General features: G+C 41.2%; 1 protein-coding gene across 6 annotated transcripts in view; it reads left to right on the forward strand.

The window, feature by feature from the left end:
• Positions 1-19,386, forward strand: part of gas2a (growth arrest-specific 2a) — a 245,497-nt gene that overhangs the window by 55,738 nt on the left and 170,373 nt on the right. For 2 of the 6 annotated variants that reach the window (XM_087996286.1, XM_087996287.1), the window contains one exon: positions 18,480-18,706. The gene's annotated coding sequence lies outside the window, so the exon portion shown is untranslated. Of the gene's footprint in view, positions 1-5,432; positions 7,627-18,420; positions 18,882-19,386 lie in introns of those variants that run through there. The other 4 variants (XM_087996288.1, XM_043705415.2, XM_043705416.2 and 1 more) reach the window with 4 other exon arrangements.

Here is a 19,386-nt window from a genome sequence, read left to right on the forward strand (position 1 = left end):
CAACTGTGGAGGTGCCAAATGATTTATGAATACTGGTACACACTAGCTGGAAGCTAGTGCACAAGTGAAAAAATTGATCATGAATGTGAATAGAATGTTGACCTTTATCTCAATAAGTTAGAGTTCAAAAGTAAGATAGTCACAGCAGTAAAGAACCCTGTTTGTGTCCCATTTGAGGGCTGCAATTTCAGCATGAACCAAAGGAAGAAAATGTTCAGAAGTACAGAGCACATTTCTGGATTGATACCAGAGTTTAATGTGTTAAATTTTGAGGTTGCATAAACTTGTCTTATATTTGCATTTGTAAGGTTGAAGTGTGATTGAATCATTGTCAGCAGAATTTTCCCAGTGTTTGAACAACATGAACAATGTGCAAAAGTTGGGAGAATACAGTTTAAATGAGATTCTCTGAGGGTCTTGTTTTCCCCTTAAGGTTCAACATCTTGAGAATCTCACTGGTGAGTAACGAGGAGCCTGTTTGCATGCATTACCATCTCATGAACGTGATAGTGTAAGGGTCATGTCACTGAATAGCAATGCATGACCCCAGGCCAGTGTCCTGGGGATATAGATTTGAATCCCACCATAGTAAATGTTGAAATTTGATGAAGAGCTAGTGGCCATTAAGTACTGTTGATTGATGACATCTGGGTCACTAATATTCATTACAGAAAGAAATCTGTTGTTCTTACCTGATCTGGCCTATGTGAATTGCAGATCCACATCAATGTGGAGGTGGCTGAGGAAATAGCGGAGGCGTTGGTTGAGATCTTTCAAAAGTCACTGGAGTCAGGGAAAGTCCCGGATGATCGGAAGATCACTGTTGTAACCCCCTTGTTCAAGAAAGGATCAAGGCAAAAGATGGAAAATTATAGGCCAATTAGCCTAATCTCGGTTGTTGGTAAAATTCTAGAATCCATCATTAAGGATGAGGTTTCTAAATTCTTGGAAGAGCAGGGTCGGATTAGAACAAGTCAACATGGATTTAGTAAGGGGAGGTCGTGCCTGACAAACCGGTTGGAGTTCTTTGAAGAGGTGACAAGTAGGTTAGACCGGGGAAACCCAGTGGATGTGGTCTACCTCGACTTCCAAAAGGCCTTTGATAAGGTGCCACATAGGAGGCTGCTGAGCAAGGTGAGGGCCCATGGTGTTCGAGGTGAGCTACTGGTATGGATTGAGGATTGGCTGTCTGACAGAAGGCAGAGAGTTGGGATAAAAGGTTCTTTTTCGGAATGGCAGCGGGTGACAATCGGTGTCCCGCAGGGTTCAGTGTTGGGGCCGCAGCTATTCACATTATATATTAATGATCTGGATGAAGGGACTGGGGGCATTCTAACGAAGTTTGCCGACGATACAAAGTTAGGTGGACAGGCAGGTAGTACTGAGGAAGTGGGGAGGCTGCAGAAGGATCTAGACAGTTTGGAAGAGTGGTCCAGGAAATGGCTGATGGAATTCAATGTGAGCAAATGCGAGGTCTTGCACTTTGGAAAAAAGAATACAAGCATGGACTACTTTCTAAATGGTGAGAAAATTCGTAAAGCCAAAGTACAGAGGGATCTGGGAGTGCTAGTCGAGGATTCTCTAAAGGTAAACATGTAGGTTGAGTCCGTGATTAAGAAAGCGAATGCAATGTTGTCAATTATCTCAAGAGGGTTGGAATATAAAAGCACTGTTGTGCTACTGAGACTTTATAAAGCTCTGGTTAGGCCCCATTTGGAGTACTGTGTCCAGTTTTGGTCCCCACACCTCAGGAAGGACATACTGGCACTGGAACGTGTCCAGCGGAGATTCACACGGATGATCCCTGGAATGGTAAGTCTAACATATGAGGAACGGCTGAGGATCCTGGGATTGTATTCATTGGAGTTTAGAAGATTAAAGGGCGATCTAATAGAAACTTACAAGATAATACATGGCTTGGAGAGGGTGGACGCTAGGAAATTGTTTCTGTTGGGCGAGGAGACTAGGACCCGTGGATACAGCCTTAGAATTAGAGGGGGTAAATTCAGAACAGAAATGCGGAAACATTTCTTCAGCCAGAGAGTGGTGGGCCTGTGGAATTCATTGCCACAGAGTGGAGTGGAGGCTGGGACACTAAATGTCTTCAAGGCAGAAATTGATAAATTCTTGATGTCACAAGGAATTAAGGACTACGGGGAGAATGCGGGTAAGTGGAGTTGAAATGCCCATCAGCCATGATTGAATGGCGGAGTGGACTCGATGGGCCGGATGGCCTTACTTCCGCTCCTATGTCTTATGGTCTTAATGTGATTTTGCGGGGAAAGGTAGGGAAGTGGACTTGAGGAGTATAAGATCAGCCATGACCTCATTGAATGATGGAGCACAATGAATAGCCTACTTCTGCTCCTATATTTTATGGACTCTTAGCTGCTCTTTGGGTAATTAGGAATTGGAATAAATGCTGACCTTGCCAGTGATCCCTGAATCCATAAATGAATTTTTAAGAAAATCTAATTATTAGCTTATCTTGCCTCATTTAAATGCAGACTGCTATTCTCCAAGTTATTGCTAAGAAATTAGATGGCACCAATTCACAAACTGAAAGTCAGTCTGAAACCAGGCAGCTGCATCTTCTTGGCATTCTCTCTAAGCATTCAGCTTGGCCAGCCTTCCCTAATACCTCAGTGTATGCTCCATGGGCAGTGTCTGGCAGGGTCATCACAAAAGTTAAAGATTTTAAGAAGTATGTAAAGTTCCCGATTTACCCAGATTGATAAATAGCACAGACCAGGTTTTCTATATTGAATAAAAATTACTATTTATTACAAGTAATTAGATTCTAGATACAGGTAAGCAGTTACAAACTGTGGGCATACAATTCTGCTAATTAAAACTGTGATCCCCTTATAAACTCCTATTACATGTACATATATGCATAGACAAACAGATAGAGTGAAATAGGTTGTGGACTGAGCAGAAAAATGGGAAAGACAGTTCAGTCATCTTTGGTTGAGATGATCTTTATGATTCTTCTGTTAGCTAGCACATTGCTTCAGTTATCTTACTTTGGTTGGTGAGAGACACAGTGTGGCTTGGATATTTATAAAACATCTCTGACTTATTAGTTAAAAGTCATAGCTTACAACCGTTGCAGGAAAGTTTACTGTGAGCTTTGACTGCAGACAACTGAGAGACCACTCCTAAACTGGGAAGAACTGTGCACTTCACTCTCTCTGTAGCTCATTCCCAACTTCAAGCTTTCCAATTTACCTGAGAACTAATTGCACAGTTGTTGGCAGACAACAAGGTAATTGCCATTGGTAACTTGTCACTAGTCCATAGACCAATCAACTTTTTGTTGCAAGCAAAAGCTGCATCTGTACACATCTTCAGCTCCAAATCATCTGCAATTCTACAATTATTGCTTGTTCAAGCAGTTGTTTCCATGATACCTGGCAGAGGTGTTAAGTTACTTGTCCTTCAAAGTTTCCGGGACTCTTTCAAATACTGTTTTTTAAAAGAGCTTTTACTCATTTCAGATTCCACATTTCAAAAAAAAAGGCACAGTCTTTATAATCCTCAAAGTTCAAAGTTTCTGAGCCAGTGGAGGGTGCAGGAGACGGTCTTGCTCATGCATCCTCTGAGGGATCAGTGTCTTCTTTTTCAGAAACAGAGAAGGAGCTTATATATCTAGAGGTGCTAGTCTCTTATGGGCGGAAGCCATGAAGGATGCTCCGACTGCTGGTACCTGCATAATGACAAGATCCATTGGGGGTGTGCACTGGAAATCAAGCCCAAATATTCCCAGAATTGTCAAAAATGTGAAAATTTGATGAAACCAAAGATTTATGCAAATTTACCTTACTGTCTAATTCAGGATAAAAGAATATGCACCCTAATTTTTCATTAACAGGAAAATAACTATTTATTGTAATTAAACATTTCTTGACCAATGACAAGAAAGAAATATATTATTAACTTACCATTCTATAACTTAAACTCTATGCCTTTCTGAAAAGTTACATACCCATACAAACAGACACAAAAAGAAATAAGACAAAACACAAATATCATGGACAGGGAAAGAAACAAAACTTTAAGATGCACAGTTTTAGCACCAGTTTGGATCACAGACACCGATGAATTGTTTTCTTTCAGATCCTTTAGACTCCTTTCAAGTCCTTGATCTGGACATGAGGTTGTGAGTATGCTGATTATCAGCATTTCATTCACTGTTTGAGGATTTTCTCTTTCAATGTCCCTGAAGGTGGTTTTCCCCTTTGCCTTTCAACAATAAAATTTACAGAGAGCAATTTATAGGGAAATGCTGAATGAGAATAACTACTTCTGAACAGAGGGGTGAGAGAGAAAGAGAGAGACATGTGTACTTTCTGTCTGCCCAGGAACCAATTAGGTGGTTGGTACAATGTTATTTTCTCCTGAGCCCATAACACTGATCAATCGAAAATCCAATCAAAATCTGACCTGAGCACTAACACATGTTGGCAATACGAGTAGTATTCTTCTCTGCTATTTATTAAAGTTTAGAAGAATTATTAGAGACACATTGAAATTTATAATATTATTAGGGGATTTTACAGGGTAGATGAAGAGGGGTTGTTTCTCCTTGTGTGAGAGTCTAGAACCAGAGGGAATAATTGCAAAGGAAGGAGTCACTCATTGCAAACAGAGATGAGAAAGAGTTTCTTCTTGCAGGGGATAGTTAACCTGTAGAATGATGTTTTGCAGAGGGCTTTCGAGGTTGGGTTAAGTTTATTTGCGGCTTTTTAATCAAAAAGGAACTCAAATGTTGTGGGAATAAGGCAGGAAATTGGAGCTGAAAGTGGAGATCAACTATGATCTTATTGAATAGCAGATTGGATTCAATGGGCCAAGTGGCCTATCTCTGCCACTATATCTTAAGCTGTTATAGTATGCTTGTATAGGCAACACTAGATACAATGCACAATAAATTCTGTAACCTTGTTTTTAAACCACAGAATCTTCTTCCTCAGTTTTCTTTTTTTCTCATATTTTATACTACAGTCCAATAAACAAAAGTGTATTCACAGTATAAGACAAGAGAGGGAATGATTTGTGCAATAGCGGGTGGACGCTTGAGCAAATTAACATTGAGTCCACAGAGATGGTAATGGGAGAGTAGCATAACACATCACAATATGTAGAGTTTTCAAAGCATTGGAACAACGTGGACCATGGTGAGAAAGTTGAGAGAATATTGTGAAAAATATAAAAATGATATTCTTAACATTGAGAAGAAAAGCCCTGATGAAGGACTTATGCCCAAAACATCGATTCTCCTGCTCCTCAGACGCTGCCTGACCTGTTGTGCTTTTCCAGCACCACATTCTCGACTCTGACCTCCAGCAACTGCAGTCCTCACTTTCTCAGTGCAGTCCATTGAGAAGAAAATGTCTGATTTTAAGGTTGAAACAGCTTTAAGGTTTCAACAGCTGGATGAGAATCTCACTGGTAAGCATTAACATCTCATTATTAGCTAATCTCACCCAACTTATATTCAATTTTCCCAAGAAGCAGTGAGAAACTAAAGAAGGGCTTATGCCCGAAATGTCGATTCTCCTGTTCCTTGGATGCTGCCTGACTTGCTGCGCTTTTCCAGCAACACATTTTCAGAAACTAAATGGTGCCAACTTGTAAATTGAAATTCAGTGTGGTAACCTTTCTAAAGGTCACCAGTGTCTTCTCCAGGCCTTCGTCCTGGCCAGCTTTCCCCAACATGTCAGGGAGTGCTCTATGTCGACACCCTTGGTCCTCATATTCAAAGCACCAGCTTCTCCACATCATCGAGGCATATCTTGGACAAACTTATAATAAAAGTTTGCATTTCTATACAGTACTTTGGAGCTCAACAATACATTCTTTTGGAATGATGCTGTCAGGCTGCTTTTTAAGCATTCACTTGTTTTGTTGTTACTTGGAGGCTCACAGTATCTTTGCGTTGCTTTGCTTTGTCATTTTTTATGCAGACAGAAAGCCAAGCAACTTTGCTAGCATTGAATAGTCAAGGTGTTGGAAATGTTGGTAAACTGCATTGTGGAGAAACCGATGATTGTAGATGCTGGAGTCAGAGTCGAGAGTGTGGTACTGGATAAGAACAGCAGGTCAAGCAGCATCTGAGGAGCAGGAGAATCGATGTTTCAGGCATAAGCCCTTCATCAGGAATCATTGTGTATGTCAATTTGACAGCTACAGCTTGTGGCACCAGCTTACCTGACATACTTGTGTTATGTCACCATAGTCTTATCAGATCGTTGGGGTTGCTCTTTCATTAGAGAGAAGCAACTGGTGATGATTTAACCTAAGGGCTACCAGACCTCAGGTGAGGGAAGAGGTTGAGAAGGAGAGTGCTTCATGGTAACCTCAAACTGGTAATGGAATTTGAACCCACACTGTTGGCATCGCACTGCTCTAAAAACCAACAATCCAGCCAACTGAGCTAAACTGATTCCATTACATGCAACCAAACCTGTAAACTGATGGATGACTCTGGTCAGTCAGAGAGTTGACCTATCCTCAGTTAGGAAGATGGTGAAGTATCACAAATGAGTGAATAGGAAGCATACAGGGCAGGAAAGATTTGTATTTTGAGGGGATTGGAGTTTTGTGAAAACCACTAAGGGAAGATGCTGCGTACGATTGTATGTTATAAACTATTGAGAGCGATAGAACATGAGCTTTGGGGGATGTGGCGAGTTGGAGTGTGAGGTCACAGAGAGGATGGTGGTATTTTCTTTTGTAGAGTGCAGAAGATCAATAATCTTTTTGCAGCGTTGCTACATGTTGCAGGAGAGTAGTTGACGCTACTTCAGTAAATGCTTTTAAAGCTAAGATAGTTTTATTTTGAAAAATAAAGGAATTAAGGCATATGTGAGAGCGCAGGTAAGTGGAGCTGAGTCCATGAAAAGATTAGCCATGATCTTATTGAATGATGGAGCAGGCTGGAAGGGTCGGATGGCCTACTCCTGCTCCTAGTTCTTATGTTCTAATGTTCTTCCAGACTATCAGCAGCACATTCATGTGGGTGGCAACTTCAGATCTGTCTGGCAGAATTTGAAATAGTGTATAGCTAGTGTTTAAGAGTGGTGCCTTGGCATGAATGCTGTAAGGTCCCAGCAATAGAAAAGACTTCCACAGCTCAGCACAAAATTGTGCACAAACAATGCCAATAATGAGGTGATGATTTGGAGATGCCGGTTTTGGACTGGGTGTACAAAGTTAAAAATCACTCAACACCAGGTTATAGTCCAACAGGTTTAATTGGAAGCACTAGCTTTTAGCAACACCATGTCCGTGGCAGGTACTCGTGCGACTCAGTCAACATTGTCTATCTCATACGTTGCAGGCAAGGATTCCCTGAAGCATGGTACATTGGGGAAACCAAGCAGAGGCTATGGCAACAGATGAATGGGCACCACACAACAATCAACAGACAGGAGTGTTCCCTCCCAGATGGAGAACACTTCAGCGGTCCGGATATTCGACCTCGGACGTTCGGATGATAAACCTCCAAGGCAGAATTCAGGACAGACAGCAGCAAAAACTGGCCGAGCAGAGGCTGATAGCTAAGTTCGGTACTCACAGGGAGGGCCTCAACTGGGACCTTTGGTTCATGTCACAATACAGGTGACCCCATTGCATTATATACACACACACAGACACACACACACTGCTATACGCACACTTCCGCACTGACAAATGCATCCTCTAACAGACTTAGACCCCTTTATACACACACATACTCTCTCTCTCTCTCACACACACTCACACACACACACACACACACAGAAAAACCCACATGCACACACACATATACTTTTGTGGGATGAACTTGTACTTGCAGAGTTACGTTGTACTTTGCTCAAAAACTGCATGAATCCATGTAAGATTCCGTTAATTCATTTTTTAGATTAGAATCAGTCTAAGCATTATGGCACAGACAGCAGCACACGGGGCTAACACCTTCAATACATTATCTGGGCTGACACCAATTGTTAAAGTTCACTTGAGAATGTAACTTTTAAAAAACGTTTTGCGATTTACATATGAAAGAAGTGAAACTAACATGATCATTCTAACAGATGAGAGACTTAACAAACAATCAAGGTATTTTTCAACATATAATTTCAGTTACATCACACTGTAAACTTGTTGTGTCTTACAATCGTCTACTCCACAACCACCTGATGAAGGAGCAGCGCTCCAAAAGCTAGTGCTTTAAACCTGTTGGACTATAATCTGGTGTTGTGTGATTTTTAATAATGAGGTGAGCAGTGGAGAATTGCATGGGCAGAGCAACCAGTGCTCACAGTGGGAAACCCTCTACAAACACTTCACCATACACAAATTCGGGAACCTTGGATAACAAGAGAAATTGAGAGCTTAATCAAAAAGAAAAAGGAGACAAACGTAAGCTTTAGCAAACTGAAGACAGAGCCATCGAAGAACACAAAGATAGCAGGAAATAACTCAAACAAAGAATTAGGAAGGCTAAAAGGGGCTATGAAATGTCTTTGCCAAACAGGATAAGGAAAGTCCCAAGGTATTTTATACATATATAAGGAACTAGAGGGTAGCTAGAGAAAGGGTAGGTGCACTCAAGGACAAAGGAGGGAATTTATGCGTTGAGCCAGAGGAAGTGGATGAGATCTTTAATGATATAGTGGATGGTGAGTCTCTGGAGGGGTACTTTGATATTCTAAGGCATGGCAATATAAAAAAGGTGTTGGATGATTTGAAAAGCATTAAGGTAAACTAGTCCCCAGGACCTAATGGGCCCTATCCCAGAAAGCTGCAGGGGGCAGGTGGGGAAATTCCTGGGGACTGGTACAAAATCTTTGTATCCTCATTAGTCACAGATGTCTAGAGAATATGTTATTCCTTTATTTAAGAAGGCCAACAGTGATAATGTGGGAAAGTACAGGCCAGTGATATGTCAGTATTAGGAAATTATTGGAGAATATTCTTAGGAATAAGATGTACTCACATTTGGAAAAATATGGACTTATTAGACAGCATGGCTTTGTGTTGGAATGGTTGTCTGTCACAAACTTGATTGAGTTTTTGAGAAAGTGACAAAGATGATTGATGAGGGTAGGACAGTAGATGCTGTCTATCTGGACTTTAGCAAGGCTTTTGACAAGGTCCCTAATGGTAGACTGACACAAAAGATGAAGTGATGTGGGATCTGTGGTGAGCTGGTAAGATATAGGACTGGCTTAGAAAAGAGGACAGAAAATAGCGGTGGAAGGTTGTTTTCAGATTAGAGATCTATGACCAGTGGTGTTAGACAGGGATCAGTGCTGGGACTCTTGTTATTTGTACTATATAAAAATGATTTGAAGGAGAATGTAGGTGGCCTGATTAGTAAATTCATGGATGACACAAAGATTGGGGGAACAGCAGATAGTGAGCAGGATTGCTCAAGGATACAGCAGGATACAGATAAGCTGGAGACTTTGGTAGAGAAATGGCAGATGGAGCTAAATCCAGACAAATACAAGATGATGTATTTTGGGAGACCTAATATAAGAGGGAGGTACAGAGTAAGTGGCAGAACCCTTAATAGCACCAGCATACAGAGGAACCAGGTGTGCAGGTCCCCTGTTACTTGCAACACAAATATATAAGGTGGTCAAGAAGGCATGTGCATGCTTGTCTTCATCAGTCAGGGTATAGAGTACAAAAAATTGATCAGTCATGTTGCAGCTGTATAGAACTTTAATTAGACCACACTAGGACTATTGTGTACAGTTCTGGTCACCACACTAACAGAAGAATGTGGAAGCTTTGGAGAGAGCACAGAAAATAGTGCAGTCTTGATGTGCTGAAGGGCCTGTTCCTGTACTATACTATTCTTTGTTAAAATGTCTTCATATTGACTCTTAGGCTTAGCCAAAATGTGGGAAAATTCAGCCTCCTGAATCTTAGTTTGTTGCCACAACTTAATTTCTTGGTATTTCCATATAAGCAGTCATGGTCCTTGCTTGCAAGCTCAAGGATTCTCTCTTCAGGGGGTGAGGAAATGAATGTTAGCCACCTCATCACCCATCATGGACCCTTCGGTGCTTTTATGAGACATTTTCTCTGCAATGAGACAAAGGAAACAATTGAGTGTAATGAAAGTGGCTGGCACAGCTGTTAGTGTTGATACAAGTGCTGGAAAAACTGTAAAGTACATCAAGTGAGTGAGTAGGAAGTGCAGAGGACATGAACGAATAGTTCTGATGAAGAGTCACCAGACTTGAAACATTAACTCTGCTTTTTTTTTCCCACAGATGCTGCCAGACTTGCTGAATTCCTCCAGCAATTTCTGTTTTCTGTTTCAGATCTTTGGCATCTGCAGTTCTTTGTTTTATTATAAGAAGGGACAGTAGTTTGGAAGACTTAAGTGGTTAAGATACTCTACGCAATATTGAGAATATCGGAAGTCACACCACACCAGGTTATAATCCAACAGGTTTTTTTTTAAATCAAAAGCTTTCAGAGCACTGCTCCTTTGTCAGGTGAAGTGACTTCACCTGATGAAGCAGCAGCACTTTGAAAGTTTGTGAATTTAAATAAACCTATTGAACTATATCCTGGTGTCATGTGAGTTATGACTTTGTCTACCTGGGTCCAACACCATCTCCACATTATCAATATTGAGAATGCTAGACCATTATCCTTGATTGGAGGAGAGTAGCAGAGTTATCCTGAGTGTGAGGTAGCAAAGAAAACATAGTGGCTCATACCCTTGCAGATTACAGGAAATCATTAATTCTCTTCTTGTCCTGCTGTGCGTTCCTCTGGGTTGTGAACACAACATTGACCCCCACAGCCATCACCAATCAGTCTGCCATAGTTTGGTGCCATGGTCTCCTCTGGCAGTTGAGGAAAAGTGGTTGGCCTTTCTCTCCACCGCCCTATCCATCTGAAGCTCTTCAGGTTCTGTTTGTGAAGCAGTGTGCAGCTTGTCTCTCAGCCATTTCCTTTCCAACTGAACAACACACTTGCAGCCTTTGAACTATTGCATAGTTGATTATGATACCCCTTAGAACGTTGCAAGGTCCTAACACTGGAGAATATTTCCACTTCTGCTGAATACAAAACAGCGCTTGGGTGGTGGCATTGAGCTTGGATGCATCCTTAATAAGGTGGACAGTGAAGAATTGCATCAGAAAAGTTGCCAGTACTCACAAAGGGAAACACTCATGAAGCTCCCTGAAATTGACGCAGCCAAAACTTTAGCCTTTTGTTTCAATTTATAAATTCAAAGGGGTAGATGCAGAGAAACTCATGCCTCTGATAGAGAAATCGAGAACACATCATATCAAAATTAAAGCTACGTTATTCAGCAGAAAGGAATACCTTTCTACATGCTAGGTAGAAATCCAGAACCAATTTCCCCAAAGGGTTGTGGATGCTCGGTACCTAGAGCTTTTAAGGTTGGGCTGGATAGATATTTACGATGCAAGGGTATCAAGAAAATGAAGCAGAGATGTATAAATGGAATGGAGCTATTATCTAATTGAATGGTGGAGCAGGCTGCAGGAATTGAGTAGCCTAATCCTGGTTTCATCTTGTGATTCCAATTATATTCTTCCCTTTTTCATTTGCACTTGCTCTCTGCACAGGCTTTAGCCAGACTCACTGAATAGAAAAGAATAGCCTGCAGGCTGTTAAATACCTTAGACACAGTATTGAACACTGACAATTTAAATAATTGTCTGCCCAGAAGAAACTGCCAAATACATATTTCAACAACTCAAATGGAATGCCTACCATTGAATTGAAATGGCTTAACCCCCTCCCTTTGTTTTCCCTTCAGACAAACCATCTAATTGTTGCAAATTGCCATGTCAAAATTGAGTGGAACATTCCTTTGTTAGCAAGGCTGTTTTAACTCCATAAATGCCATAATGGTTAATGAAGTTCACATCGGTTAATGCTGGATGAAAAATTATTGGATAATCATGCGGGACGCATTGCTGGATTTTTGAGACTCTCCATTAGACTTACAATGCCTGCTAATTATTCTTTAATGAAGGGTGGAGTTATCCATTCTTGGAGGAGGCAACATCGGGAAATAAATAACTCATCGGGTATGAGTTCTCCCAGAAGAGCTACTCATTGTTTCTTGCCACCTTTGCAGTTATTTCAACGGATGACAATTTTTACATATTTTTATTTTTAAATATATAACATTCACCTGTTAAGAAATGTTATTAAACACCTCTGGAGCGGGTGGGATCTGAACCCAGTATTCCTGGTTCAGAGGTACTTTTTAACACAATAATTGAGGCCCTTAAGTAGTCAATTAATGGCATCCTAGGGCCTCAACTCACTACCTCCCCAGTCAGCTGCCTCTCTGTGGGCAAGAATGGTGGTTCATTTGCCAATGATGCAATTGCCCTCTTCCTGTGACACCAGTTTCCCAAACTAAATCATAGAATGCCTGCGTTGCTTAAAGAGACCATTTGGTCCATCAAGTACACATCGACCCTCCCTCTGAAAAGCATTCGACCGAGCCCCCTATACTATTCCTGTACCCCATATTTACGATAGTTATCCCACCTAGCCTGCACATGGCAATTTTAACATGGTGAATCCACTTAATCTGCACATCTTTCGGCTGTAGGAGTAAACTGGAGCAACCGGAGGAAACCCATGCAGACATGGGGAGAATGTGCAAACTCCATTCAGCCAGTCACCCTAGGCTTGAATTGAACCTGTGTCCCTGGTGTCATGAGGCAACAGTGCTAACCAATTTTCCTTTTTGCCTGTGTTTGGCCCATATGCCTCTAAACCTGTCCTATTCACGTACCCACCCAAATATCTTTTAAATCTTGTAACTGTACTTGCCTCGACCACCATTATTTTGGATCCATCCACAATGTAGTCCTAGTTGTGTTTAATTTTTGAATGTTAAGCTATTCTTGGTGAAACACATCAGTGTAGGTGTAACAGAAACATTTGTCTTCAACCGCAATGACTGAGTGTTCCTTGTCAGTTGTAAGTCTGCCACAGCTTAGATACAGAGTAAAGTTCCCTCCACTATGTCATTACATTTGATCCTGCATTTGATCACATTTTGATCAGTTTCAGCTCGTGAAACTATTCCTAATTGAAATTGATTTCATTTAGGATCCTAAGAGCTAAAAGAGAAAAAAAGGGGATTTCCATTTCAGCAGTTTGTACAGATTCCAACCTAAGACTCAGTGATGAAATAACAACAAAGTAAACTAAAAATCCTAGCCAACATTATCTAAACTACCAGTGCTGGATTTATTTTAAAATCTTCCCTTCCATCCAATCAAGGAAATCCAAAATGTCATCGCGATCATCACAGTTTCAACTATCTGAATTCACTTCATCCCTTATCCTTCATTTGAATCTATCCTGTGAATTTTTAATGACAGAATCATAGAATCTTACAGCACAGAAAGAGTCTATTCAGCCTATTGTGTATGTGCCAGCTCTTCAAAGTGCAGTCTAATTTAATTGCACAATCCATAACTTATAGTTATTTTGCTCCATAACACTACAATTTAAATCTCTTCAAGTTCATGTCCAACTCCTTTTGAAAGTCCACATGACATCTGATTTTTCTACTCTTTCGTGTGCAGGTATGCATTCCAGATTTGAACAATCCATTGCAAGCAAAACAATCTCCTAATTTCTCGACTAGTTCTTTTGCCAATAATTTTAAAAGTATGACCCCCAGTTGTGGATTCACTGAGTTATTCAGTCAAATCTCTAAAACCTAATTTTAACCAGGTGCTAATACCATGAAGAAAATTAATAAGTGATCCTGGTTGATGGGCTATAGTCTACCAGATCTGTGATCCATGTTACTTCTGTCACTTTCCTAATTGTTTGAGACATGTAAGCCCTGAAGCAAAGCTGAACTCTTTTTCCTGCCAACAATAGACCAGTTACTACTTGGTGGACAGCGAAGAAGGTTATCTCAGAATAGGATGGGATCTTGATCAGATGGACCAATGGGCCGAAGAGTGACAGATGGCGTTTAATTTTGATAAATGTGAGGTGATGCATTTTGGGAAAGCAAATCAGGGCAGGAATTATACACTTAATGGTAAGGTCCTGGAGAGTGTCACTGAACAAAGAGACCTTGCAGTGCACGTTCATTGCTCTTGAAAGTTGAGTTGTAGGTATAGAGTCATAGAGATGTACAGCATGGAAAGAGACCGTTTGGTCCAACCTGTCCATGCCGACCAGATATCCCAACCCAATCTAGTCCCACCTGCCAGCACCCAACCCATATCCCTCCAAACCCTTCCTATTCATATACCCATCCAAATGCCTCTTAAATGTTACAATTGTACCAGTCTCCACCACATCCCCTGCAGCTCATTCCATACACGTACCACCCTCTGCATGAAAACGTCGCCCCTTAGGTCTCTTATATATATTTCCCCTCTCACCCTATACCTGTGCCCTCTAATTCTGGACTTCCCCACCGCGGGGAAAAGACTTTGTCTATTTATCCTATCCATGCCCCTCATAATTTTGTAAACCTCTGTAAGGTCACCCCTCAGCCTCCGATGGTTCAGGGAAAACAGCCCCAGCCTGTTCAGCCTCTCCCTATAGCTCAAATCCTCCAAACCTGGCAACATCCTTGTAAATCTTTTCTGGACCCTTTCAAGTTTCACAACATCTTTCCGATAGGAAGGAGACCAGAACTGCAAGCAATATTCAAACAGTGTCCTAACCAATATCCTGTACAGCCGCAACATGACCTCCCAACTCCTGTACTCAGTACTCTGACCAATAAAGGAAAGCATACCAAACGCCTTCTTCATTATCCTATCTACCTGCAACTTCACTTTCAAGGAGCTATAAACCTGCACTTCAAGGTCTCTTTGTTCAGCAACACTCCCTAGGACCTTACCATTAAGTGTATAAGTCCTGCTAAGATTTGCTTTCCCAAAATGCAGCACCTCGCATTTATCTGAATTAAACTCCATCTGCCACTTCTCAGCCCATTAGCCCATCTGGTCAAGATTCTGTTGTAATCTGAGGTAACCCTCTTCGCTGTCCACTACACCTCCAATTTTGGTGTCATCTGCAAACTTATTAACTGTACCTCTTATACTCGCATCCAAATCATTTATGTAAATGACAAAAAGTAGAGGACCCAGCACCGATTCTTGTGGCACTCCATTGGTCACAGGCCTCCAGTCTGAAAAATAACCCTCCACCACCACCCTCCGTCTTCTACCTTTGAGCCAGTTCTGTATCAAAATGGCTAGTTCTCCCTGTATTCCGTGAGATCTAACCTTGCTAATCAGTCTCCCATGGGGAATCTTCTTGAACGCCTTACTGAAGTCCATATAGATCACATCTACTGCTCTGCCTTCATCAATCTTCTTTGTTACTTCTTCAAAAATCTCAATCAAGTTTGTGAGACATGATTTCCCATGCACAAAGCCATGTTGACTATCTCTAATCAGTTCTTGCCTTTCAAAATACATGTACATCCTGTCCCTCAGGATTCCCTCCAACAACTTGCCAACCACTGAGGTCAGGCTCACCGGTCTATAGTTCCCTGACTTGTCTTTACTGCCCATCTTAAACAGTGGCACCACGTTTGCCAACCTCCAGTCTTCCGGCACCTCACCTGTGACTATCGATGATACAAATATCTCAGCAACAGGCCCAGCAAACACTTCTCTAGCTTCCCACAGAGTTCTTGGGTACACCTGATCAGGTCCTCAGGATTTTAGATTAGATTAGATTAGATTACATTACAGTGTGGAAACAGGTCCTTCGGTCCAACAAATCCACACCGACCCGCCAAAGCGCAACCCACCCATACCCCTATATTTACCCATTACCTAATTCTACGGGCAATTTAACATGGTCAATTCACCTAACCTGCACATCTTTGGATTGTGGGAGGAAACCGGAGCACCCGGAGGAAACCCACGCAGACATGGGGAGAATGTGCAAACTCCACACAGTCAGTCGCCTGAGGCGGGAATTAAACCCGGGTCTCAGGCGCTGTGAGGCAGCAGTGCTAACCACTGTGCCATTGTGCCGCCCACCTTTAACCATTTCAAGACATCCAGCACTTCCTCCTCTGTAATCTAAACATTTTGCAAGTTGTCACCATCTATTTCCCTGCAGTTTATATCTTCCATATCCTTTTGCACAGTAAATATTGATGCAAAATATTCATTTAGTATCTCCCCCATTTTCTGTGGCTCCACACAAAAGCCGCCTTGCTGATCTTTGAGGGGCCCTATTCTCTCCCTAGTTACCCTTTTGTCCTTAATATATTTGTAAAAAACCCTGTGGATTCTCCTTAATTCTATTTGCCAAAGCTATATCATGTCCCCTTTTTGCCCTCCTAATTTCCCTCTTAAGTATACTCCTATTCCCTTTATACTCTTCTAAGGATTCACTTGATCTATCCTGTCTATACCTGACATATGCTTCCTTCTTTTTCTTAACCAAACCCTCAATTTCTTTAGTCATCCAGCATTCCCTATACCTACAAGCCTTCCCTTTAACCCTGACAGGAATATACTTTCTCTGGATTCTTGTTATCTCATTTCTGAAGGCTTCCCATTTTCCAGCTGTCCCTATACCGGTGAACATCTGCCTTCAATCAGCTTTCAAAAGTTCTTGCCTAATACTGTCAAAATTGGCCTTTCTCCAATTTAGAACTTCAACTTTTAGACCTGGTCTATCCATTTTCGTAAGATAGTGAGGAAGGCATTTGGTATGCTTTCCTTTATTGGTCAGTGCATTGAGTATAGGATTTGGGAGGTCATGTTGCTGCTCTATATGATATCGGTTAGGCAATTTTTGGAATACTGCCTGCAATTCTTGTTTCCCTGCTTTCGGAAGGATATTGTGAAACTTGAAAGAAAAGATTTATAAGGATGTTGCCAGGGTTGGACGGTTCGGGCTATAGGGAAAGGCTGAATAGGCTGGAGCTATTTTCCCTGGAGCATTGGAGGCTGACGGGTGACCTTATAGAGATTTATAAAATCATGAAAGGCGTAGATGGGGTAAATAGACAAAGTCTTCTCCCTGGGGTGGGGGAGGGCATAGATTTAGGGTGAGAGGGGAAAGATTTAAAGGGGACCTAAGGGGCAACTCTTTCATGCAGAGGATGGAATGAGCTGCCAGAGAAAGTGGTGGAGGCTGGTACAAGTTAAAAGGCATCTGGGTGGGTATATAAATAGGAAGGGTTTAGAGGGAAATGGGCCAAATGCTGACAAATGGGACTACATTAATTTAAGATATATGGTCAGCATGGACGAGTTGGACCGAAGGATCTATTTCCAAGCTCTACATCTGTATGACTCTATGGCTGTATGACTCTAAATACTCAGAACATGATGGCTACCAGCCCTGGTAGAGATACGTGTTATTTAAATGGCCACAACTCCATTAATAGTGCCCACTGTTCTAAAAGACTTCGTGATTTGTGAACTTCCAGAGGCAGTAGTGGATGCAGGTACAGTTACAACGTTTGAAAGACTTTTGGATAAGTACATGAACAAGAACTGTTTGGAGGGATACGGGCATGCAGGTGGGACTACTTTAGTTTGGGATTATTGATGGTATGGACTGGTTGGATCGAAGGTTCTGTTTCCACATTCTATGACCCTGTGACTAAGACTCTATGACTGCTCAGGAAACTTTTCAACAGTTAAATTGGTCACTATAATATAATGTCACATGGGAAAAAGTGTGATGGAATGTTGATTGGATGACAGTGAAGCATTTATTTCTAAAATATTATGATATGAATAAACACCGTAGTTTCAGTGAAATCTTTTAAAAAACGAATGATCTGGAGCTGTGCTTTATCTCAAAGCCCTCTATTCCAAGCAACTGCTTTCAAAATTTGTCAATTATTTTTTATGTCAGGAAGTAGCAGCCATTTTGTGCAATATATGAGCCCACAAATACCACAAATTGGTGAGGGAAGAATGTTTTGAGGCCACCACTGCTGGTTCTCAAAATGTTACCAAAAGCTCTTTCCCGACCAAATGAATCACTCGACGTGCCAGGCAGCTATGTAACCCCAGACACCAGTGTTAAACACATAACCACGAATTACAGGCACGTTGTCAATTACTTGATCTATTGTTCCAAGATAACTAAATCAAAATTCTGTACCAGACCTTTAGATCTTTTTTTTGAAACAAAATCAAAATAAAGTAAGATAAAATTTAGCGCAAGAATTGAAACCAGGACAGCGATTTCGTGGTTAATGTCTTTGTTTTATGCACGGCCAAATTAAGTGTCAGTTAGTATAAAACCCAGCATCATGCAACTTACATGAATAAAATATTATATATACCGTCAACAAAGGAAAAGCGATATATGAAAGCAATGTTCGAATAACCTGATTTTGCCAGATGTTGAAATCTATACGCGTTTCAGGGATAAACCTTTGAGTGTGTTTGGTAGCGGATATGTGCTTCTAGTCACTGATGACCGTTCTTGTTTGACAGGACGATGTGATTGTATAAGAAATGTCTTGTGCTCCAATTCTCATCCGCCCGACTGGGATGCTTCAAAATAAGACGCACACTTAACGAATTGAAGGATTCGTCATGCAGGAGACCGATTGTGAAAAGTGTTGCTTGATTCACACGTGCACACGAGAAGATCGAACGGCAGAGTGTAGCATTGCAGGAGAAAGAGAGTGAAAGATCCAGAACAGAGCCGCTTGTACCGGGTGAGGAGCGCTGCAGTGTTTCGCCTGCAATGATGAGCTTCCACGACACTACAGTAATAAAACACGATAAAAGGCGGCATTTTTGCGTATCATGAAGCTAATCACAGTGCGAATTTATAATTCGAAACAATTGAGAATGTATAATTTTAGCCCCAAGTAAATGAAAACGTACGAGGTATCCTACTGTGTAACTACAGTCGATGTTTTGATATCGCTTTGGGAATCCTTTACACTGTATTTTATTTGGATGTTAATTCTTAAACACTGAATTGTTTTGTAATTTTTTTTGTTTGCGTGAAACGTCAAATTGAAAGTGCTGCAACGTTGTTGCGCTTATGAGGAAAGGTCGAGCGAGAGATTAAAAAAAAACGTTGCATTCATTTTGCCCAATGAATCCTCCAAAATGTCAGATTATTATTTCAACATCATACCAATTATAATAAAGCAGTAATTTCAGTGCATTGTGTTGCTAATCATCACCTAATTACACTGGGGAAGCTTAACTTGGACTTATTCTGTATATACAGACGGTTCTAATGTCAAAGGTAGACGAATTATTGAAAGAAGTGCTGAAGCAATTGCAGATGCCTCTATGATTGCTTGCTTCTTTCATGTGCAACGCTTTTGTAAATATCAGTTTGATAGCTTAAATTACTGATGAGACCAAACATTGTAACACT

This window comes from Chiloscyllium plagiosum, unplaced genomic scaffold (genome assembly GCF_037043375.1).
Source record: "Chiloscyllium plagiosum isolate Xiang-an unplaced genomic scaffold, Cpla_swu_hap1 HiC_scaffold_18, whole genome shotgun sequence".
In the NCBI taxonomy this organism is placed as follows: Eukaryota; Metazoa; Chordata; class Chondrichthyes; order Orectolobiformes; family Hemiscylliidae; genus Chiloscyllium; species Chiloscyllium plagiosum.